The 25,251-nt window shown below is 50.4% G+C and overlaps 1 protein-coding gene across 1 annotated transcript in view; it reads left to right on the forward strand.

Moving 5' to 3' along the window:
* The first annotated feature begins 122 nt into the window (after nt 1-122).
* COL8A2 (collagen type VIII alpha 2 chain) overlaps nt 123-25,251 on the forward strand; it is a 150,535-nt gene continuing 125,406 nt past the window's right edge. Inside the window, exon 1 of the mRNA XM_073318068.2 lies at nt 123-265. The gene's annotated coding sequence lies outside the window, so the exon portion shown is untranslated. The remainder of the gene's footprint in view (nt 266-25,251) is intronic.

Raw genomic sequence — 25,251 nt, forward strand, 5'->3', positions numbered from 1 at the left:
CCCACCAATTCCCAACAGCTGTGGAATGAGGGCTGAGCTTTTAAAGCCAGAAGGAACCATAACTCCCATCTCATCTGACCTCCTGCCTGGCCCAAGCTAGGGAACTCCCCACAGTTCCTGCTAGGAAGAGAATTACTCTTCCCTACTGTGCGAGGGACACAACTAAGCCAGCTAACTTGTGGCTGAACTAGAGTGAATATTTTAAGAAGGTTCTCCGGGCTCAAGTCAGCAGCTTCAGGCGAAGGAGAATCCACCACAGCCCCGGGTAAGTTCTTCCAGCCCCTCACAGCTCCAAAAGTTCCCTCTTGTTTGGTGACAATACAAGTGATGTGGGGTCACCATTCGTACTGGGGAGCCATTTCCAGTCATGAAGTAGGATGTTGTTCGGTAGCTGAGCAAGGGGACTTTGGCTCCTGAATCTGTGAAAAGCTTTTAAAAATGTTTCTCTCTCAGAACTTTCTGAGGTGCGTGGCAGAGATAATCGCTTCACATGTTTGGCTGCTGTCCCGCCATCCCTGCCTGTTCCCTGCCTGTGGCTGGCGATTGTCTGGGCTTCCTTGGGCTGGGATCCTGTGGTCTCATTTGAGTTGTTGGGTTCAGTGGGTGGGTGCTGGCCTGCGCTACCCAGTGGTCAGCCTAGATGATCTGGTCCCTTCTGGCCTTCAGCTCCATGACCCTTGGACAAAGCAGTTGCTTGATTCTGTTTAGTCAGCCATGGAAAGTTACCATGGACTGGATTGTTCACTCTGGGCAGTGCCTTACTTTGGGCTCGACTGGGATGTAGCTCAGCATCCTCCTCTGGGTGTGGGGTGGGGCTGCACCTATGCTCACATGCTGTGCTGGGTGGGGTCAGCAAGGCAGGGCTACAGAAAGCAGCCACAAAAGGCAACGTGTGAAGGAAGGCCGGTCTCATGGGTTAAGCATTGAGCTGGCCTGGGATTGGGGTGGCCTGAACTTAAGCCCTGGTTTGGCCACTGACCTGCCTTGTGACCAGCCCCCGCCTCAGTTCCTTGTCTGTGAAGTGGGAATAATTTTTGGCATGGTGAGGAGCTGGTCAGAGCCATAGAGAGAGGTAGAAAGTGGCTGCCAGTGAGTGGTCTGAGCACTGACCTGGGAGCCAGGAACTCCTGTGTTTTCATCCTAATGTTGCGATGTGGCCTTGGACAGGTCATGGGAGAAATGCTGCATGCCTCAGTTTCCCCATTGGAAATATGGTTGCGCTGAAGCCAGCCAGCCAGCGAGGCTGGGGGGTAATTGCTGTAGTGTCCGTAAGGTGTATTGAAGATGCAAACATTTAAGTCTTCTTATAACTGGCTGCTTCAGGCTGGGTGGGCTCAGCCCTGCACTGGGGTTTCGCCTTAGGTGCCATGTGCCTTCCGGAGCTTGCACTGCATGCAGGGTGGGAGCCTAGTGCCATCCCCCAAGGGTTGCAGCAGGTAACCTCACACCACTGCCAGGAAGCTCCTTCTAGTGCCAGGGCTGCAATCCCAGCTGGCCTTAAATTGTGTGTGTGGGGTCTTATGGCTCCGTTCTCCCTCCTGACTGCTCCCAGGAGCTCACACTTCATTCTTGCAGGGCTCCTGGGGAGGTCCCCTAAAAGGAATGGGTGTGGGCTATTAGGGGGGTGGAGAGGGGGAGGTGTCAAGGGTGCAAAACAAGATGCAGTAGTGGGTTAGGGATATCCAGCCCAGCCATCAAAGGTCCCTGCCCTGGCGGCAGGCCCCACTCTGGCTGTGGAGTCTGATTTGATTCTGAGCTTTTTTCAGACCTCGGGATCTCATGTGTTAACCAAGCAAAAATGCCTGTGCTCTGCTCCGGACGCATCCGGTCAGGCCAGACCTCCCCTGTACTCCTAGGGAGGGACCCAGCCCGCTCCCCTGCCGCTCAGGAGGTGCTCCCCACCCCCGGTGGGTACGGGCGGGCAAGGGGGGGACGCTGAATTGAGCACTTTATGCTTCCTGACGAGGCCGAGAATTCAGAATGAGTAGAAACGTTTTCGGCTCTCGGCCGCCCGGCCAAAACACACAGTCCCGTCCTACGCGGCCTTAAGTTTTCCCTACTGAGCACTAATGGGCTTGTTTTCCGAGCACAATTATCTCCCTTATAGAAACGTGGAGCCAATGTTCTGAGTGCATAGGTTCGACTACGTCCGTGACCCACGGAAATTAAGTGAATGTTTTTTCACTGCTAGACTTATTATTTGATTTCTTTTGTGAGCGGCAGGAATGGCTGGAACATGGGTCTGAGGGGGCAGCACATCAGTCCAGGACAGAGTGTCCCCTGGAAACTTCAATGCAACCTTTGCGGGGCCAGTTCTGCTTTCCATGGTTGTCCCGTATGACTGAGGGAGGCATAGGCGCTGCCAGCCTAGATCAGACCCGGGGTCCATCTAGCCCCGTATTGACAGTGCCCAGCCCCCGGGTGCTTGAGGGAGATCCAAGAACCCTGCCATAGAAGATGTGGGATAATCTGCCCTGCAAATTCAGTCTCCTCTTTGTCTCTAATAACTGAAGACTGGCTTCAACCTTGCACATGGTGGGGCCCGAGGGACGCTGTTCATTGCCCACAGCCAGCGCCGAGTGGCGGGATGTACCGCTAAGGGGGAGGAACCACGGCAGTAAAAGCCTGGGAGGTGTCAGGAGTGCAGTGGGGTCTGGTGTCTGATGGTAGCGCTCAGCAGTGGGGGAGAAGGCTAAAGGAAGCAGGATGATGCAGAGGCAGAGTGGAGGGCCTGGGGCACAGGGGGGCAGCTTTGCAGAGAAGATGACAGCTGGTGCATAAGAGCCTAGAAAAACTAGAGCAAAATCTGATCTCCGAGCTAAGCACAACTGAGCTTGGTAGTTAGGGGTGTGGGGAACATCTAGGGAACCCTGAGGATGGCTTATTTGGGGAACACCACACTGGAATATCAGGGGGCTGCGCATTGGGACTGAGGGGCACTGGCAGAGCCGTTTGTGGGGAGAGCGTGCTGTGCTGCCGTGTTTGTGGGTCTAGCCCACATTCTGTCTCTCAACAAATTCACTTCCCAGACATTTACGAAGATTGTTAAACTAATCCCAGCACATCCATGCTGAGCGGCAGGTTCCTCCGGGGAAGGCTCAGACCAGCTCCAGGAACTGCATCATCACAGCAGACTGGGCCGGGACGAGGTTCTCCGCTTCCCTGTGCAGCTGGGCCTTTTCCCAGCTGGCTGGGAGACACAGGGACCCAAAGGGGCTCTTCAGAGCAAATCCCTGGAGTGTGGTGGGGGAGCTGGACTGTGCTGTCCTTAGCAGTGTGTGCTGGGCTGTGTCCCCTGCCTGCTGCCAGACGTCCCCTGCCCGCCAGCTGGGCAGCAGCCTGGAGTTCTCCAGCATCCCACAGGATCGGTGATGCAGGGGGCTCTTTTTCCTCATGGTCCTGGACGTGCCCTTTGGCACCCAGTAATCCAGGGCAGCGAGCAGGATATTTAATGTCTGGTCTGTTACAAGTGATATTGGACTCTGGCCGCTCACCCTCTTCCCAAGGAGGGACTGTGAGCTGTGGGGAGCCCAGCGCCTCTATGCCTGGCACAGCCTCAGCACCATGCAATGTGTAAACTGCTAAAGGTTAGAGGCCAGCGGCCAGTAAATCCTGGGTTAAGCTCAGTTTCCATTTCCCCGCAGGGGGCGGGAGTATTTCACACACTCTTCTGCCACCCACCAGGCTGCTGGCACGTCCGGAGCTCGGCCACCCTGGGAGAAATGTGCAGCCCTGACAGGCAGATCCCGCTCTGACATGCTCTGTGCATCTAGGGAGAGCCGGACGCTGCGGGCTAGGGCCTGTATGGAAAGTGTCGTGGGAGGTGCAGATGAGTGTGCCATTCCGCAAGGGGCCACGGTGCACTCGCGTGGCCTTGCACCTCTCCCGATCATGCCATACGTGCTCGCAAACACCTAGCACGCTCACCCCCCACGGACTCACGTTGCACAACCACACTCGCACGACTGGCTCTCATGCACTCTCACCATGGGCGTGCGCACACACGTCTGGGCACCGCAGGGGTTTACTGCGGCTGTGCAGTGGATTCCCTGCTGCTCTGCACCCTGTGCCAAGCTCCAGCTTTCAGAGACAGGCAGTGGAGGCATGGCCCTCGTTTACCTGAGAAACAAAGGGAGCAAACGATGCTGCTAGGCCCAGCATGGCACGGTTTGCAGTGGGACAGTTTGAGATCCCCCGTCCCGGGGTTAATGGCAATGCTGGAGAGTGCAGACAGCACAGGGCGCTGTCTCTGTGCCCCTTTGGGAAGCTTTGCTTAGGAATATTTTAGTTTTGGCTCCCCCCCCCATCTTGGGGGCTCAGGTCTTGGAACAAAGGTACGGTCCTGAGTGTAAAGTGCCACCATCCTGCTCTGGCAGTGGTTCACGGCCACTGCGCCCCAGTGTCAACGGCTGCATGAGGTGCTGAGTAATGGAGACAGGCTGCGTATCCCCCTGGCCGCACGGGCCAATCCCTCTCCCGCTGCCCGTTAACCCAGCACTAAGCCCTTTGGGAAGGGGCCTGCATTTCAAGGCTGGGTTTTGCAAAACCCTCACCAACCCAAAAGGTGCCTGGAGAGTGTTCTCTCCGGGAGAGCCTGATAAGGTGTCACGGATGGGACTGGAAGTCATTTGCCTCTCCTGGCAGGCACCTGTTTCCGCAGCTAATGCGAGGGACTTTGGAAAGCACAGTGCCTGCGAGCACGTATCGCACAGGCTAAGTTATGCCGTCTGTGGGGAGCCTGAGGCCTGGAGTGTCGCTGCTTTTAAAACCCAGAAGGCCCAGGGTAGAGCACACGCGGGGCTTGCTGGCCTGGCATCACACATCCCAGTGCTCTTCACTTGTACGACCTTTCCTGTAAGAGGCAGTCTGTATTGCTGACCCCAAGTGTGCGAAATTATCACTCCCCCCCCCCCCCCCCCCCCGTCATGAGATTGCCTCATGTTAAAGAAATCTCATGAGTTTGAAAGCCAGGCTGGTTCCCTTTGTTTGCATCTTGGTTTCTGAGCCACTGGGCATCATCTTTACCAGCCACTCTCTCTAACCGCAAGGCTTACTGCTTACTGCCTCTTTTGAAATGCAAGCTCAGACTCCCCCAGAGCTTCCAGGAGCTGAGCTGCTAAGAAACACAGCAAATATCCCGATGCTCAGCCACAGTGAAGAATGGCAGCCGTAAGGAGCTATGCTGCAGATGCCATTTACAGTCCACAGCAAGAGTTTTTACTGCTCCTAGAAAACCCAGGAACAGTGCTGCAGATTCTTGAGTGCCACCAACTAGTGGCTTATCCATTAACTCACTCTGTGCATGTGTGCGGACACCTCATACCAGTCACGGTAGCGACTAGCTGAGTTGGCTCAATTCACCAGCCAGTGGGTTAAGAAAGAAATCTCCCTTCTCTCCAGTGACGGTGCAGCAGAAGAGAGATGGGACCACAACTCTGTACTCCACAGGCAACAGCTCTCTCAAGCGGGCCACACGCCACTTGTTGCACGTGGCTCCGGCATGCGTGCTTGGCTCCGGGCTCCAAAGAGCCAATGGCCGTGCAAAGCAGCTCTGTGCACCAGCAGAGGAAGGGAAAGGGATTTGTTTGTTTAGGACCTTTTTGATTTAAAGGAAAGTCAGTCACACAATCTGCCAGGCCTTCAGGAGAAGAGTTTGGAGAATTGTGCTTTTGATTAAAGACATGCTGCTCCGAGCAGCTGTTTGCTGGCTTCGCTCTGCTGCGTGCCAAGCCGGCTTTCCACACACCAGCTCCTGGGCCTGCGGAGGAAATGCAGCTGAAGGCACCTTCGTTCAGTGGGGGGCGGAAGTCAAAGGCTCCGTTTAATCAGCTGCGCTTGTGCAAAGCGGAAAATTGCGTTGCTGAGTGAATGGAATGTATCTCTGTGGATTGCCCAAACAAAAAGGGGATGCAGGGTGCCCCAACACACAGCTCATCTTCCCCACTGACACCCAGCAGAACTGAACCCCCATCCCACTCCCCCGCTACCGCCCCCAAATGCCCATCTAACCCCCATCCCACAGCTCCAGTGTTCTTACTATTGCTGATAACGTGCATCGTCTAGTGCCCAGGAACCCAGCCCTGGGTCAGGACCCCCAGGTGCCAGGCATGGTGCATACACAGAACAGCAAGGCAGTCCCCGCCCAAATGGCTTCCAAGCAAAGTGTTTGCCCTAGGTCCCAGCCTGGGGCATGTGTATTAGACCCTGAGCTGTCTGGGCCCAAGCTGGAGATTAAAATAAACATCCACACTGGTTTGCAGCAAGTGCTGACCACCCACCCTCTGGAAATCCGGCTCCATTCAGATGGCTGGAGACTGGCGCCAACAATCACGAGCCACTTCTTCCAACCTGGGGGCTGGCGTCAGCCTATGGGGCGCCCGGAGCCAGGGCATGAGCTGAAAGCGAAGGGAAGGAGACAGCCAGGTGTGATGGAAAAGACCCAGAAGCAGGGCACAGCTGGGATGCTAATGAGGAAGGGGGATGCAGGGAAAGATCTCAAGGATTTGCCAAAGGCTCCAGCCCAGGCCATGGTGTGAAAGAGGGAGACACTGGAGCAGGGGCACTGGAGCCATTTCGCTGGGGGGCTGCTGAAAGCGGAAGCCATGGATTTGGGTGATGTTACTACTTCAAGCCGGGGGTGCTGCTGCATCCCCAACCCCCTGCACTGGAGTGAGACGGGATGACTGGAGAGCAGGGACAGGAGCCAAAAGAAGCCACCACCAGGCTGCAGCCGGTGGTAAAATCTGTGGGACTGAGGAATGTCTGTGCTCGCTAATAGGTCTGTTTGGAGAGGAAATGCTTTGCCAGTGAGAGCTTAGTTTAAATAAGGGCTGATCCGCTTCAGAAGGAGCGGCCAGATTCTGTGAAGTCCTTTGATGGATCTGACTTGTGGACAGGATTGGCAGGCGGATGGAACCGTATAGGGCACGGTCATTGGGGAGACTTCTCCTTGGCACGAGTTGCTGCTTGCCGACGGAGCCCCCCAAGGAAAACAGAGACTAGCCATGCCCCTGATCGGTCCCTGTGTTAGGAAATAAGTCTGGGGGCCAAGCCCTCACCCCAGCTCTGCACTGATCCGGGTGCTTCCAGCACTGGAAAGTCCCTGGGGGGCTGTTTCTGTCCCCTTTGTATGGCCTGGGCAGCCTATGATTGGGAATCAAGGCCCCAAAGTCCAAACACTAACACTGCAATGCTAAGGTAGGGCTGGCAGAGCCGCTGTCACTCCAGGAAGCTTGTGTTATTGCCACGGTCCTTCTGCAGGTCTGTTTTTTTTGGATAACATGGCCCCTGTCTGGAGGGAGGCAGGCGGAGCAGCTCGGCTCTTCCCAGCCGCATGCGGAATCCCTCGTTCCATTTCTCAGCTAGCCCCAAGTTGGTGCTGTTGGATCCGCTTCAGTTGCCCATTGGCAAGAGAAGGTGAAGGTCTCGGAGCATGTTGAGGCTGATCTTCTAAACCCAGGCTAATCCCGCTTCCCCTGTTAAGTGCTCCCATCAGGGCTCTCGCTGAGCCCGCACATTAATCTTCCTCTTTGATTTCCTCCCCAGCCACAATGTGTGAAGGGGAAAGACTTGTTTCTGGGGCTCCTGAGGCTGGGAGGGGAGGAGCAAACTCTGAACACACAAGCTCCTGTTGCCCTATTTGGTTCCTGCGCGGCTCAGCTCGCTGGATGGTGGTGGATGGGAAGGAGGTGTTGCCCCTTTGTTCTTTGCCCAAGCAGGAACATCGACTCTTGGCTGCATGTGGCTGCTTCAGCTCAGACCCTGCACAATGGCAAATTTGCAGCCTTCCTTCCATGCATGAGCCCACCTGCATGCCTGCCCATAAACCTGACAAAGGTGCGCGTATCCCAAAGTATTTATTCCAGAGCCCCCACCTGAGTTCAAAGCCCGGCTGTAGCAGCTGCTGTACATACACGTAGCAACAGACGGTCCCTGCCCCACCCAGCTTGCAGTTTACATGGGCTGGACAAAGAAAGGAAACGTTATCATGCCTGCCTTTTAGGGAGGTGAAACTGAGGAAGAAAGTGAGTAAGGGCAGATTTTTAGATGCCCAAATCCCATTGAAATAACAAGGCAGCTAAATACTTTTCAGCCCTTTTATCCCTTGCCTAAGGTCACATGGTGAGTTCTTGGCACTGCCAATAGTCAAACTCCAGCCTCCTGGGTGTGAGGCTAACACCTTAACCACAAGACCACCCTTCCTTTCTTGTGCCAAACTTGGAGAGTTCCCCATTCCAATTGTTTGTTTCCCTGCTAACCGTGGGCCACGCCCTACACCTAGTTACACTGTTGTCACTGGGGTTGCTCTGGAGTTGCACTGACATAACCGGAACAAATCCAGCCCAGGGAGATCAGGATGCTAGCGGTATCCTTGGAGGTTCTCCAGGTCTGAGCAGGAGCCAGCTGCACATCTGCATTCCAGAAAGGATGGGTTCGTCCTCGGGATGGCAGTCATCTGGAGAACGGCATTGACTGGGGGATTAATTGTCTGATGCACCCTCCATCAGTGCGCTTAATACTTAAAACCAAACCCCGGGGAGTGCCGCTGTTAAGACCTCAAGCCAGACGTTCATTCTCTCTGCACCGGTTGCCTGGGCCCTCACCTTAATCTTCTTCCTGCTGCTTCCAGTTATAAAACTAAACAAACCTGTCTGCGTGGAGCTGCCGCCAGGAGTTTGGGTGCTGGGCTGTGGTTGCCCCAGCATTTGCTAGGCCAGATTCTTAAACCTTCCTTTGGGACTTCATCAGCCAGGGCGCTGAAATAATGCCACATGGGCCGGGCTGCCCATCCTGAGAGAGCCACTCCAGGTGAAGTAGCCAAGAGGGCTGCATTTAAAGGGGAGAGTGGGGATTGTCTGGGGCTGTGGTAGGGACACCATCAAGCTCTCTGAGGCAGTGACAGTCTTACTAATCTTCATAGCGCACCTAGCGCAGTGGGTCCCAGATCTTGGTTCGGGGTTCTAGGCATTATCTTAATACACGGAACAAGTCCGCATCATCTGCATTTTCTAAATAGAACTGTCCTTTTCCCCTCCACTTTCTGCTTTGGGATCAGCATGGGCAGATGCTGCACTAGCTTTCCCCATGCAGCTCTGCCGATGCTCCTCGATCCTGACCGACAGCCCCCTGCTATCCCAGCTCCAAATCCCCCTGCCCCCCACAAGTCTGCCGGTAAACTTGAATCCTGTCCTACAGCACCCCCTACTGTTTCTATCCCTGAACTGACATAGGATTGCTAGTTATGCCAGAAAGAGACAAACGTGTGAACCCTGTAGCCCACGAAAGCTTATGCTCAAATAAATTTGTGACTGACTCTCTAAGGTGCCACAAGTCCTCCTTTTCTTTTTGCGGATACGGACTAACACGGCTGCTACTCTGAAACCTTCCAACTATTGTCGCCCTGGGCTGGATTTGAACTGATGAGCTTGAGGTTGAAACGCCCCATAGTCCATTCCCCATAATTTCCCTAACCAGATACTTTTCATGGGTTTATTGTTTTGCCTGTTGGAAGCCGGGAGGCAAGCCAGCGCCGCCAAAGGACGCTTGATCTCTCTATTACCTTGTGTCATTTCTCAGCTGATCTAAGAAAACAGTGCTTGGCTTAGTTTTTCCGTGCTCATTCAGAGCAGATAAGTTTCCAGATAAAGAACTCCAGAAGTTCAGAGACTGTTGTGGCAAACTTGGTGAAAAAGCTTATGGTAGGAAGGTAGATGTCTGGGGCTTGGTAGACTGATAGACTAAAGTATTCTGGCAGAGGATGAGTTGGACTGTAGAAACTTCTCTGGCAGAGGCCCAAACTTGCGGGACTGTATGTAGAAGTGAAATGGAAATTAATTCTCCATGACCCATTCATTCAGACTGTGGGTGACATGCAGAGATTGCCAACACTCAAGCAAAGGTCAGCTGCCTGGTGGTTTTTGTGACATGGGCACTTGTCTCAGAGGAGCTGGGCTGAGACTCCTCAAACTCATTTCACAAAACAAAATGCTGTGGTTAGCTATGTTCTACCTAGTTCTGAAATGCCCTAGGACATCTGAAATCCTGAGTCCTTGCTGGACTCTCTGCAGTTCAGATGTGAGGCTCCTGCCTGCCTGCATTCACACTTGCATCCAAATGTCTCCGGTCCAAACAACACAGCCACATCTTGCCAGTCCCCCGCCCACTCCGAAGAGCTCTAGTCCTGCACCCGCCGATGTCCTACACCTGCCATGCTGAGTCATGTGCCTGACAGCAGGCCTTGGCAAATGCACCTTAATGCTGGCCAGAGATCTCTCCCTGTTCCAAGGAAACCAGGAGCTATTGCGGAACTGGAAGCGCTGCCCAGGAAAACGTGCTTTGTGATATGCCAGGCATGACAGTGTCACTCTAGTGCAAGGCTGTGCACAATGACTCAAGCGGCAGATAAGTAGCCCTTCCAGTTTTATTGCTGGTTTCCAGGCTCAGGCTCGGCAGAGGTGATGGGACCTGCCCTGACCATTTTGTCTGTCTAAATGGACAAAGACAGGAAAATGGAATGTTCTCACCTGTGAGGTGGGGGCGAGCCACAGAGTGATTAAGGCCCAGATCCCATGGGAGTTAGGTGCCTAAATACCTATGAGGATCTGGGCCTTAGAGGAACATGCCCAGGGTCACACAGAGTCTGCAAGAGCTGGGAAGTGAGCCCAGCTTTCCAGAGTTCCCTCCCAATCCAGTGCCGAAACTGTAAAATCCTCCTTCACCCCCGTTGATTTGCTCCTCTCCAGGGGCTGGATCCTTCAGGGCCTTGCTCCCGACTCATTCTCCCCTCGCTCATTTGTGGGAAGTTAGCCTGAGGAAAAGATTTTTAAAGCCTGAGTGGGGGCCCTGAGGATGAGACCCCAGGGATTTGCTGGTGTTGCTTTTTGCAATTTCTTGGGAAACAAGTAGCAATAAAATGCTTTAGAAAACCCGAAAGCTGTGCCCCTTTCAGCCGACCAAGGTGCCTCTGCCCAGGTGCCTTGGGAAAACCAAACAGTCGGGCAGCTTCTCAGGCCAGTGACAGGTGCTGTTTGAAGGTGCGGGGGAGGGGCATGAAGGCATCCCAAAGGGCTGGATGTTCCCATTTGTTTGTGGAAGATGTTTCCTCTCTGAGCTGGGTACCAGGAGCCTTGCTTTGGGTCCAATGGCCACATTCTCATTTGGTGTAAACTGGCATCACTCCACTGATGTCGCAGGGGGCTATGCAGATTTACACCAGCTGAGAGTCCAGCCCCACAGGGCCTGTTGCTGTGGGATATGGAGAGGCACGTTGGAGGGGAGGATCTGCTGCTGGAAAGGAGGAAGACGTGGCTGGGAGGAGAGGGCACAATGGTTTGGACCTCCTGGCATGTCCCTGAGCACGTCATGCAGGCAACAAAGCCAGTAGGATTCAAAAGGCACTCACCTCGTTCAGCTCCTGGAAGCTCCTTGGGGCAGGCAATGTCTGTTTCTGTGGTTCTAGGCACTTCTGCCATATAAATGGTTAAGAATCCAAGTCGACAAGGTGAAAGCATGGAGGCAGGGAGAAATGAATGGAGGGGTACATATGGGGCAGATCAGTATGCGTGGGAGGAGACACAGGCAGAGGAGTATGCAAAGAGATTAGGATTTGGAAGAGGTCTATGCCTGGAGAAGCTGAGTGGGTTTGCGTGGAGATGGCTGGATGGAGGGTTATGCACGGGGAAGGGAGGACAGAGACAAGCTGAAGGGCATGTGCGTGAATCGCTGGATGAGCATGTGGTGTATCTGGCAGGAGGAGAGCTCTGCGGCAACCCACCAGTGGGATATCTGGCACTGTCTTCCATTCAAATATGTTCAGCATGTGGCTTCCCAGAGCTCGTTCATGGCACTGTTGCTTCCTTGTCCTCAGGAGAAGGCGAGCAGCAGCTCTATCCAACAGCAACAGGGCCCTGGAGAGACTGCCCTGCCGCACAGCCAGCAACACCTGTCAATAAGAAGTTGTAACTAATTTGCCTCAAAGGGATAAAACAATGGCCAACAAAAACAAAGGGCCGGGCCCCTCTGGGCACTGAGCTGCTGAAGAGAAATGAGCCAAGCCCCAAGAAGGCAGTAAATACCTCCTTCTCTTAACACAAGAACTAGGGGCCACCAAATGAAATGAATAGGCAGCAGGTTTAAAACAAACAAAAGGAAGTATTTTTTCACCCAATGCACAGTCAACCTGTGGAACTCCTTGCCAGAGGCTGTTGTGAAGGCCAAAGCTGTAACAGGGTTCAAAAAAGAAGTGGATCAGTTCATGGAGGACAGGTCTGTCAATGGCTATTAGCCAGGATGGGCAGGAATGGTGTCCCTGGCCTCTGTTTGCCAGGAGCTGGGAATGGGCGACGGGATGGATCACTTGCTGATTCCCTGTTCTGTTCATTCCCTCTGGGGCACCTGGCACTGGCTGCTGTCAGAGGACAGGACACTGGAGTAGGTGGACCTTTGGTCTTACCCACTGTGGCTGTTCTTATGTTCTTAGAACGGAGGCGACGACATGCTCTGGCTGAGCAGTGCGGCCACCTGTGGAAAAGACTGAACTTTTGTTCTGGCCCGGGAGCCAAACAATGCACTCAGCCTGAGGAAAGCCAGCGCATGGCTGCGCAGCCCCGGGTACCGACCTTTTCTCATGGCTCCAGCACGTTCGGAAAGCTCCCGAGCAAAGCAACACATGGAGTTGGCTTCTTCCTACCTGTTGCCTCCTTAGAGCCAGTGCTGTGGAGTTGGGAACAGCTGGGGCCTTGTGCTTCAGCATTTTCTGAGAGCGGGGGTCCTGCCACAGCTACAGAAAGAGGAAAAGTTATTTCCCTTCCCCTGTCTCATGGGCTCAGCCCCCGCAGGGAGAACAGCACAAGGTGGTTGTGAGCGCCTCCCCCAGGCAGGCTCTGGGGTGACCCACTCCAGTCCGCCTTGTTTGAGAGGCTAGTGCAGGGCCTGGGAGGAGGGAAGCGGAAGAATGGGTTTCACCAGAAATAATCGGTGTTGACCCAGCTGCCTGGAGCTTTCCCAGCATTATTTACATCAGGGACCATCTCTCAGTGCGCTTCACGCTTTCCAGGCCAGAGAGCACCCTGCCCGCAATAGCTTCCAAGAATGAGGAATCCACAGCCCCTGGTCTGCGGATCTAGAGTCAGAGGCTGGGGATTAAACCACTGGGGTTCTTTGGTAGATGACCACTGCTATCTAGCCCCGCAGGAAGCATGTAACCTGCCCTGGGAGACCAGAGGCGAGCCAGCGGTGAGAAGACTGGCCTCATAAGAGGGACTGATCTATGGATTGACTGTTGGCTTCTTCCTCCTTCCTGTAGTTTAATGCCCATGTCGCTAAGTGGAGAGGGTCCTTGATGCTTTGCTCTGATAAATACCAAAGTCTGGGAAGGGAAGGGGATGTTATACTGCAGGCTGCCTGGGATGCCCTCCCACTATGAGCAACCTTAGCAGAAATTGGCGTTAACTTGTTTGGGGGAGAATATTTTTGAACCTAGGCCCTGATCCCACAAGCTGGTCTCTGCTGAGAGACGTTCACACCTACAGAGTCTCGCTGGAGTCAGTGGGGTGCAGCTGCCTGGATCAGCTTGTAGAACTTCAGCCTGAATCTGTCTCTCTCTAGTTCTGTCTCTGTTTGTACATTACCCTACCAGCGGCTGGCTAAGCTCGTTAGCAGTTTCAATGTGTGGCTCAAGTAATACAAGTCAATCACCTCTTACATCTCCATAGTGGCTGTCTGCCTGAACCATCCCCCAGCTATAACTCGCTACATATAGCACCACTGAAATTCAGTCATTTCTGGGGCAGAGAGCAGCAATCCGACGTTGTGCAAAGTGATGTATGCCATGTGGGCCGTCACCATACATGGAATCAGAGCCCTAGGAGGTGTTTTCCTTAAACAGCCTTCCACATAGCTTAAGTTCCAGTTTTCTCTTTTGTTTACCAGTACACAAGTACAAACTAAAGTACACAAGGCTCTCTAGAGAATGAACAATAAACTGCAGTTCTCTTCTATACCCACACCCATCACCATGGTGTCTGTGCGTTTTCCAGTAGTGCATTAAATGATGTAATTTGCCTCTAATCATGTACCATTACAGGTGGGAGGGAAATTTTGATTAAGGGTTCTGGGGTAAATCCCTCTACTCTTCCAAAACCAAAAGGTGTGATAGTTTAAATCTCCATGCAGGGCGGTGACGTTTTTAAGGTCTTAATCTAAACAACACCCACACAGTCAAGTGTGTGGAGCTTCCTTTATCCAGCTTGGGGCCAACATGACTCCTGTGCGAGTCACTGCAGGGTTAAATCCTGACATCTCTACTCCAGCCAAACTCCTGTTGAGGTCCATGGAAGCATTTCTTGACTATAGAAGTCTTGCTCTGAATGTGGTTTTACGTTAAGGGACAATGGCAATCCTTCTTGGGAGGAGCTGAAATATGATCAAACCAGGAAGCTGCCATATACCATGGGCCTGCTCTTGGGGAAGTTCAGTGAAATGGCAGTCCCTAGAGGGAATAATGGGATGAGTTAATCTTTGATGGGCACCCTCCTACAGTGACCACAGATGTAATTCTCCAACTGAAGCTTTTCTTTAAGCTAGGAGCCAGGCAGGGTAGCTACAATAGATGAGAAGCAGAGGTGAGCCTAACCTATAGGTCTGAAATTCCCCATTGCTTAGGGAGGTCTGGACATGCTCTTCCAATCTGGCCCATTATACAGTTGGGAGGCTGGGAGAGAGCAAATCTGGCAAGGTTCGGGTTCAGAGTTTGGGGTTGCTCAGTGGCTTTGGTTTGATGCTGGCTTTTTGTGGCACCTTAGTGTGGTTTTGTTTCTAGGTTCCTTGTCTTTTAGTATTCTTGGAATTGGGGGGTTCATTCCCTGAGGAAAGAAGCCCTACATTTCCTAACAACAACCTCCATCCCTAGACTTCAGGGCTAGTACCCAGAGCCACCACCTTCCCACCAAGCCAGGCTTTATGTGACTGGACTGAGCCAGGAGGCAAAATGCTTCCTGGAGTCCTGGGAACATCAGGCAAACTCCCCCCCAGTTGCCATGGCCCTGAGTCCAGTTCTACCACCCTGGAATCCCACTTGAATTCCTACACCCCTCCCTAGCCGGTCTGGCTTCTTGGTTACACTTTTGCCACTTCGGTGCTGAAAAGGGGTGCAGTTTGCTCAGCTGAATATGGTGCTGAAATTGTTTGTAGCCTGAGTCTTTGAGGAGAGACTCTTTCCTGCTCATCTAGGGTTGGTGTAGGGTGTATGTGTGGTTTTTTGTTTTACAAACATACTTCCTTCTGTGTCTGTGAAACGGAGAAACAATCCAGAGCTGGAACCCACTCAAAAAAAAAAAAAAGTAACCAGCCAACCCAGTCCTGAGCTGTGTTAGCCCATCAAAGAGTCTGTGAAAAACCTTTCCTCCCTCCCTCGTGCACTCATTTGCTGTGCTGCCCAGCACAGCTCTGTCCCCTCTCTCTCTCTCTCTTCCCCCCTCTGCAAAGGTACCATCAGCGACTGCTGCACTGCCCATGGAATAGACTATTCTAACAGCAATAAAAGTTAGTTTATGCCAAGAATCTCCCCCCACCCCCCAATAACCCCAAAACCAAATTCCCCTCTGCAAGCCTGAGGAGACTGTTTCAGCGAACAAGGTAAGGACTTTATTTCTCTTTCTTGACACATTCTCCCATTCTTCCTTTTTCTTATCGTTCACCTAGATACCTATCACGTGTTGCATTAAGCTCAGACTAGAGAAAATCTCTTTAATTTTTCAGTCACGAGACCCTCTAATTCTGATTAGTTTTTCCACAAGCAGAGAGGAATATTGCAAATGAATATTCTCTCTTTTCAGGAGAACTTTAGTCTGTTTTTTTTCTTGATTTCTTCTGTCGCTTTTATCATCCCTTTATTTTTCCCCTAACCCATTTTAAATTCTGTTCCTTTTTAATAAATTGTATCAAGAGTATGTGATGCTCAAACAGGGTTAATGAGAAACTGGATCCAGGTTGGGGCAGAGATGGCTCGAAGGTCCAAACCCTACTTTCCTGTCTCAAATGTTTGTAAGAAAAATGTATGGGAAAAGTTCTGTGCACCCGGGGACCCTGATCCCTAGCAATAGGCTTTTAGTTCAATTCCATAATCTGCCCGGGAGGCTGTCCTCTTCCAGTTTTAGATATCTGTTCTCATACTTTTCTTCAGTGCCCATCAGAATCTGAGTATGTCACCTCAGCTAACTTCACATCCATCCTGGGATGGGAAGTAGAAGGTTCTTATTTTATTGTTTTTAAGGACATTTCTGTTCATTGAGCTCTCATCCACCAGTTCCTAAACTTTGAACATTCTTAATAAACCAAGAGAGTCACCCTTATAGGTTTGCCCCTAGGCTGACCTACTTGGAGATATTTCCTCATCTACGGGCAGCTTTGCTATAAGGAACATTTTAAATAAATCATAAGGCCAGCAAATTCCGGGGATTTTTATTGCTTCTATAAAAATCCAGTTTTGATCCATCAGCAAGGGACACTGGGAAACTATTCTTTTCACCTGCCGTGTCCCGTGCATACTGGATGCTAAAATGATAGCAATGTCTGCATTAGTAAGTTTTACCTTCTCGGGCTGTGGAGGTAACGCTCTGTGTAGTATAAGAGAATTCTCTCTCTCTCTCACTCTCTCTCAGATGCTGCATCTATCATACCACATCAAATCTTGTAGTAGGGGCAATCATAGGCCAACTTCTCCTTTAACTGAATCTATTTAACTATTGTGGTTTTAGACCCTCAACCCCCTAAGAAGCTGAAGATTAAAGACTATTTGGGAATCTAACTATCCAGGGTTTCTGCCATTTTGCTACATTGTAGGACAGGTAACACACCCCTTCCCCCTTTTTGGCATGCCCAAAGCTAAAAGAGTAAAAACCTCCATGGCCACAGGAAATGTGAGAAATTTGGTTTGATTGGGGGCTAGGTTTTTCATCCCATTTCTGTCAATCTATTGCTGTCAGGCATAAGAAGAAAAAAATCTGCTAGAAAATTGGTTCAATTCTATAATTAATAAAGAACCATCAGTTTTCATTTATTCAGCACAACTTCCAAGATTAGTTTCACTGAAATGTTTCTTTGTTTTATTTTTCTTTCCTTGTCCACCTGGGTCAGAAAAGACCAGATCCCTATTTGTATAACAGAACTCCACCAGCGAGAGGCTTCTTTTTATTCACCTGTTCCAATCTGCAGCAATGTTTGCCCAAGAATTGGGGTTAGTGGGCTTAGCTGTAACTTTAGAAGCCACATTCATGCTTGAATCCAAGAGCTGTCAGGATCTCATCATGTTTTTGGAAAATGTGTGATGCTCTCACTATAGAATTCACTTACAATCATAAGTAGGTGGAGGAAGGAACCCAGTTGTGGGTCATAATAGCCCTGACTGGAAATGAATGTCTGATCTCCTCCGTGTAAGTGTAACAGCTGAGTTACCCTTTTAAAAAAAGAGAAAGTTTGACTGTCTAGATGTATTTGTTTCCTGTTGCCTTTGTTCTAGGCTACAGAAAACCAGATTGCAGTAAGTGGGGTGGAGAATTCAGTTTTCTTTGTACTGGGTTGCACTGAAGTTCTTTGCAGTGATTCATATATTCCATTCATATGAAATACAGTATTGCTAAGGGTGAATGGGGACTGTGTGTGTTGTTTTGTTTAAAACAATAAGCCCTAGAAGTGTCAAAAGTTGTTCACACCTGGGTGAAATCTAGGATTTTTCTGTCTGTGGCTTTTGGCAGCGGCTCAGCATAGCTCTCCATGCAGGGTTTTCTGGTTTCCCTTTTGATAGCCTTTCGTACTGTTGCAGGCAGATGGCCACAGCAGCTGTTTCTCTCTGACTTTCAAGTGTTTCTAGGTCTTTTGTCACTATCTTGACCTGCCACCCTGAGGAACAGCATGCACAGCATTGTGTTGGGAGAGCCTAGAATCACATGCAATCTGAATTCAGGGGCTTGGAGCTAGCTTCTGTTCTCTCTTCCTATTGTGAATTTTACCTGTGGGTTTCCCCTAGTGCAGGGCTGGCTGCCTTCTGTCTGCAATGTGCTCAGTAAGATACTAGAGAGATGAGCGGGGGAGGTAATATCTTGTATTGGCCTAGCTTCTGCTGGTGAGAGGGGCAAGAGTCTCTGGGTAAGATGCAGCATTTGAAAAGCAGCCATTAGCAGCAGCAGTGTTTCAATCGTTTTGTGGCTTGGTTAAACGCTACCTCCAATGTTTCACTACTCATGAAAGAGTAACCAAGGCTACCAGGACTGCAACCAAAAATACAACCCAACTTTTCCCCCTGAGAGCAGAGCGCTGTCCTATTTGCACTTCACCACGTGGGGCATGTGTACGTGAGCACAGCAGTGAAGAATGGACAATGGATAGACTGCAAAGAAAGTCATCGACTTACAGGAGTCGGAGGAACAACTTGGAAATCCAATCCAAGTGAGATGGGTCTTCAAGGCATCCTCCTATTTAGATGCAGTCAAGCTCATCCCTCTCACTCTGCACGGAAAGGTTCAGGCTTAGGACCCATGAATGAGGCTCTCTTCTCTCTTTCCCCCCCCCCACGCCCCCATTACCTGGTGTAGGGATATACCTTGGAGTAAATTCTTTCAGCAGAAATACAGTGGCAATGAGCCAAACACATGAGAACATAAACTCCAGTGACATCAACTGAGTGACTCTGAGGATGACTTTAGTGCAGTGAGGTTTTTTGGAAAGACCAATAGGTTACTTTAAAAGATTTAGGGCTAAATTCTGCCCTCAGTTATGCCCATAAGTCCTACTGAAGTCAGTGGGTCCCATGGGCATAAACATAAACAGATGGTAGCCCTTAAAGGATTGAATTAGGCTTTGTTGTTCCTTTGGTATGACTAGGTCACAGTAACTGGGTGGAAGAACATCTCCCTAGTGATAAGATGAAAATTGCCCACTGGTTCCTACTGGGGTTCCATTTAAGAATTAGATTCTGGAACAGAGAAATGGGTCAGAGGATCCTGGGGCTACTGGTCCTCCAGCTCATATCAGAGACACTAAAAGACCAAGAGAAGGAATCTACTGGAATTTCCACCAGATCTTTCATGGTTGGGGACTGAAGGGCAGGGCACAACTTTCAGAGCTCCCTAAAACACCAGGATTTGCCATGCTGGAGTAGCCCAAACCCTATCTCTGGCAGCAGCCAATGTCTGATGCTACAGAGGAGGCTGAAAACTATTTAACATGGGACTTCACCAGGTAGACCATCTGTCTGCACATGATCAATGCATTGTGCTGACCCCTGGGGGAACTTGGACAATACTTGTGCTCTGAGCAGGGTGACAGTCAGTTTTTGGCATGTGGAAGCCCTCACTTCTATGGCGCCCCTGTTGGGGTGGGGGTGGGGGGGGGACAGCCTGGTCACTAGACTTGCAGCCAGGACTTCTGGGTTCTATTAATGACTCTAGGCAAGTCGCTTCCCCTCCCTGCCTCCATTTCCCCATCTGTAAAATGGGCCTAATAATACCGATCCACTGTAACATGATTTGAGAAGCATAGTTATGCTCAAGACTGTGAGGAGCTTGGAAACCACAACAAAGGGGGGGGGCACTTAAGTATCTTAGATGGAGTGCACTCTAAGTGCTGAGCTTCTTTGCTGTAACATGAATCTGTCTAGTGTGGCACATCATCTTAGGATGAAATAAAATACAGGGGTTCTGACCTCCAGGATAAGAGGCCTCTCCCCACCTGGTTCTCCTGGACGGCAGATTTCTATGTTTGGGACCCTTCTTTTGTTCTGAGTCTGCCAAGACTGTAGCAGAGAGGCTGGTTGGGGGACCGGGCATGTAGGAATGCACTGATATTCCACCACACTGCTCTGTAGAGGGTTTGTGTGATTTCTGCTTTGTTATAAATCCAGAGGAACTTAGGAGACAGTTTTTACAGCTCAATAAGAAGAGCTATTAGTGGGGTGGCTGGGAGCTTAAACTGACATATAAGGGGGGTCTGACTATTTGCCGGCGCTTTCCTAGCATGGGGGGTTTTTTTTTGCGGTTTGTTTATTTTCATATCGAACATTTTCTTTGACTGGAAGGAAAACGGTGGGAGGCAAGATACCCGTTTCAAATGCTCCCATTATAAAGGTCTGCGTTCAAAGTTACTAATGGACCTGTTGCCACGAAGGTTCCAATACCTTACCTCCTGCCATCCCTCCCAATTCCATGAAAAGTGACTCTCTCCAGGGCCCTGGAGCGAGGGGAGCATTGTATCAACAGTATGTCAGGGAATGTCACCTGCAAAATACATTAGCCCTGGTCGAAAGGGCGCGAAGGGCTGTTCTCTTTCCCTTTCTCACACACACGGTCTGTCTTTCTCACTCACATTTCAGCTTGTCCACAGCTAGGAAAGCCGCAGAGTTTCCATTCTCCAGTGCTGCAGACAGTGTCTGTAACAACACAATCTCATAGTTCTGCAGGGTGGGGCCATAAAACGATACTGAATTTCACTTGTTGTCCTGAACGCCGGCTTCCTCCCGCCCCCACCTCCTTTCCTTTCTTTAGGCTGCTCCAAAAATATCTGCCTTTGCAGAAAGGCATAGAAAGCAGAGCCTCGTCTTTCTGTATAACCCTTCCCTGGCCTTGGCCAAACTTCACTTTCGATCCTGTGCTTTACAGGCGAGGAGGGGAACCATTAGTGAGCACTTGCCAGCTGAAGGGATGGCAAATCGACTGATTGGCGAGGCAGAGGGCGTTCGGTTGGTGAACAGCATCCTGGTCCCATTTAGAGGCACATACACCCAACACTGGCTCAGCGGCCTGGGGAACTTTGTGCCTTTTTTCCTTCTCTGCCTGTGTTGTGCTTGGATGCATTCTACGCAGGGATGTTAGTGAGGGAAAGAAAAGGGGAGATTGCAGAAGAAACCAACATTCCCCGTGGAATGCCGGAGACTTCAAAGTATCCAGTCAAGAGTGGTGTGCGGGGGAGGACACACGCGCACACACACGTACGTTTTCCATTGAATGTATACATTTTAACAAACTAATTAAAAGCAAAGGATTTTCCCATGCGTGTGAATTTCCTTGATTCAGTTTGTAGCCAGTGCTGGCTCGGCCTCTTCTCTCTCTGCCTCAGGAAAAGTGCTCCCCTGAAATGATACAGCCTGTAATAAAGCCCGCCTGATGTAGGAAACTATCTTCAAGTAATTGTCCTCCTCATGAACAGGTGAGTGCAGGGTACAGAAACGCTCCTTCCTGCCCGTGGTGCAGCACTGGGGGCTGGACTTCACAGGAGCTGGGGCTTACCATAGATGCTACCCTTTCAGAAGAGCTTTTGTGTGTCCGGTTGCTGAGTGCTTTGGGGAATCTGTCTGTTACTGTGGTGCATAAGTGGAAGCTGAGCTCTTGTGAAAACCCAGCCCTGGTTGTGAATGCTACACCCTGGAAAGTCTGGATCTGAGCTCCTAGGAGAATCTAACTGGTTCAGTGCTGTGCAGGGATGTACGAACAAGTGTCTCCCCACTGAATCATCCTTTCACATTCAATCATGCAGCACTATTGACTTGGAGGGGGCTGCATGGATTTAAAGCGAGAGAGAATCTGCTCCCCTGAATAATGACCTTCCTTGCTTTCTTTTTTCCCCCTCTTAGGGTTAAATCTCAAATTGTTTTCCCAATGGTACTTGGCAGGTGCCAAGTATCTGACTTTCCTTTCTCTTCTCTCCAGTTGGTTTTTCATCATTTTCCCAGATGCATCGCTTCTACCCAGGGATGTCAGACCTCTGCAGCTGATCCAAAGCAAACTATGTGAACTTGGAAGTGAGACAATCCAATCAGATTGAGAAAAGCCCTTTAGATTTGCTGGATTTCAGTGTACCAGTCAAACATCTGGTCTAGGCCAGAAGCAGAGAATAGATGGTAGTTCAGAGGGACCATTGGTGCATTCCAGTTTGGTAACTCTCCATATTTCCACACTTCTCTTGTGGATAGAAGGTCAAAAATGTCATCTGTGCATCAATAACCTTCTTAATAAAGCAAATTCCCAAGAACAAACCTCTGGAGAATCTGCTTGCACACTTCTGACAGGTCTTCATTCATCTTCAGCTTCCAAGTCATGGCTCAAAGTTGCCTGCTAGTGATTTCCAGCTGCTGAGCATATCTTCAGTGAGGTTCTGAATCTTTTCCATTCTGAGACAGCTTCCACGGGGAATCTCTTCTCATCTAGCTGGCTCCTAGCCCCATTTAGCAATACAGAAAAAAGAGGGTGGCCTTGAACCTCAGGTTGAGAACTGAGGGACCAGAAGAAGGTTTCAAAAACTGGTTCTTGAAGGATTTCCTGGCAAGAGTTACCTCATCTCAGTGGGAGGCACAGCAGTGACAGGGCCAGTGTAAGAACCTAGAGAGAGAGAATGGGTAAAATTTTCAAAAGGGCTTAAGAGACTTAGGAACCTAATTTCCTTGAAATTGAGTGGGATATGATCTAAGTGACTTAAGTACATTTGAAAATTTTACCTGGTGTCTTTGCAGCTTCATTTTCAAATCCCCATGGCAAATGTAAAAGAATGAGCTCTCCTTGTGTCTGCACATCTCGCTCTGCTACGCGTCTTGTTCTCTTGATAATCGTTACCATCAAGGAGGCTTCAACCATTAGGTTCCTCCTTTTCAAAACACAAGACAGGATTCAGATCCGTGCTTCCAAGCTACTCAGTGGATGCTGACTGCCCACCACAGGTTGTATACTGCTTTTACCTACACAATCTCTTGTATCGTTCATTGTCCATAGCACCACAAATCAACACACAAACAGCGATGCAGACAGACCTGCTCCCTACCCCAGAGTGCACGCACAGCCACCGAGCAAAAGATCCAGAACAATACTTTGGCTTCCTTCCCTGCTGGAGTTATTGATGAGAGAGGTGCTGGAGGAGGTGGGGTTCAGTGAGGCCCTTGGAGAGGAAAGGGAGAGCTTTCAGTGCAGATCCAGCAGCTCGAGAAAGGGAGCAGTGAGGTGAGACTGGGAGGAAGAGTGAAGAGGGGAAGGAAGAGAAGAGTGAGGGGGGATTTGATAGCAACCTGCAACTACCTGAAGGGGGGGGTTCCAAAGAGGGTGGAGCTTGCTGTTCTCCGTGGTGGCAGAACAAGAAGCAATGGTCTCAAGTTGCAGTTGCAGGAAACACTATTTCACTAGGAGGGTGGTAAAACACTGGAATGTGTTATCTAGGGAGGTGGTGGAACCTCCATCCTTAAAGGTTTTTAAGGCCTGACTTGACAAAGCCTTGGCTGTGATGATTTAGTTGGGGATTGGTCCTGCTTTGAGCAGGGGGTGGGACTAGAAGACCACCTGAGGTCTCTTCCAACCCTGATATTCTAGGATTCTACGAATGTGAAGAGGAATAGGTGGAAGCAAGAGCAAAGATATAAGGGAAGGTCAGATTCCTTTTAACCAAAGTACTTATACGGCCCTCATCAGCGTAGTACCTGAGCACCTTGTAGGACTGCCATGGCAGTCAGAGAAGTGCAATAAGAGAGAGGAAGCCAATGGGTTGGATTGGGGTGCCTTGTATTGTCAAACCACTTAACTCAAGGAAATCCCTAGTGGCTTCCAGCCCCAGAGGGTGATTTAGTTGAGGTTGGTCCTGCTTTGAGCAGGGGGTTGGCCCTCCTGAGGTCTCATCCAATCCTGATCTTCTATGTTTCTGAGGTCAGTAAATCACAGGGAGAAAACTAAACCCAAAGCTCAAAGCTTTCTTGCCAGCAAGTCTTCTCCCTGGACTGAAACCTTAGCTCTAGGTGCTTCCTTTGCCCATAGTTGAATGCCTCTCACCCTTCAGCCCACCTGGAAACCATCTCCCTTAGCTTAAAAGAACCTTGTCTGGATGGCTCTCTCCCTTGTGGTAAAAACGTGGCAAGAAACCCGTGGTTGCTTTGGCATCCATGCATAATAAATTGGTTAGTCTCTAAGGTGCCACAAGTACTCCTTTTCTTTTTGCAATAACATGCAGCACTTTACACAGTGCTGTGTGAGTAGGGTTGCCAACCCTCCAGGATTGTCCTGGAGTCTCCAGGAATTTAAATAAAGATTAATCTTTAATCTTTAAGAGTGGGTCATTTGATGAACCTCCAGGAATATGTCCAATGAATATTGGCAACCCGATGTACAAGCTTTTGCTAAGTGGTCTTCCTGGCATCTGCGGGAGGGGAGAAAGGTTAGCGTCTATCCCCATTTTCCACCCCACCATCACGATGCTCTGTACCATGGAGATGCACAGAAGCAAAGGCCAATGGTTTCAAACATGGGTGTGAAGCATGTAAAAACTATTCACAGGTCCAGAGCACACCCAGCTCCTGTTGGCTTCACTGGAGTTAACCCAGTGTAAACCCTAGGTAACGGACAGCACAATTTGGCCCCCGGAATCTCTAAAACCTTAGAGATCGGCCAGTCTCCTCAAAGACTGATCGACCTCGAATCACAGCTCTCCCAGATCTACCTGTGCTCTGTCCTTTTTCCTTGCAGATCACACTGGAAATAGCTGCGCACTTTCTCTATTGTCCTTCCAGTCGTTGCTTTCCAAGTTGAGAGGGATCTAAAGCCTAAAGAAGGGGGTCTTACCCAGGCCTTCACCCAGATGAATGAGCTGATATTGCTGGCTGTTGAGTGGTGATCTAACCTCTGTCTTTATCCGCAGACACTATGCCAGTGGGAGCACACAGAAATAGTCTTTCTTCTGAGGTGCAGTAGTCAAATAAAAGCTTTTTCTTTGTCTCGGACAGAAAACCGAGACTCTGAAGCCTGGCCATCTTGTGCTGCTGCAAACCTCTCGTATTTCCCTTGATATCGCTGCAGGAAGTGGTGTTGATGATCCAGTAGGGTGGCACTCATCTCTGCCCTGTGGCGCTCAGATCCCAAAGCGTGGATTGCCAACATAAGAAGCTGGGTGGACAGTGTTGTGCTAAGAGGGTACTGTGTTTTTGAGAGGTGCCATCTTTTGCATGAAACCTAAACCCAAGGTCTTGACCCTGGTGGACAGGTAACAATTCATAGCACTTTTTACAAAATCTCTGGGGTCCTAGCCAAATTCCAGCATGGGGGAGGGGGGAGATGTATTCTCCCTACTGTAATTCCTGTGCTTGTCACTTGGAGAATGTATGCTTCTCTGCTTCCTGTTTTAAACTCCTGGGTAGTGTTCCTGTGTGCCTTTGAACAGTTTGTGTTTCGCTCTAGAAGTGGCTGCACTTCAGTGGTGAGGAAGGTTGACCCCTGTGTATAGCTGAAGTCGGTAAAG

The sequence above is a fragment of the Lepidochelys kempii genome, chromosome 19 (assembly GCF_965140285.1).
Source record: "Lepidochelys kempii isolate rLepKem1 chromosome 19, rLepKem1.hap1, whole genome shotgun sequence".
NCBI lineage: Eukaryota > Metazoa > Chordata > Testudines > Cheloniidae > Lepidochelys > Lepidochelys kempii.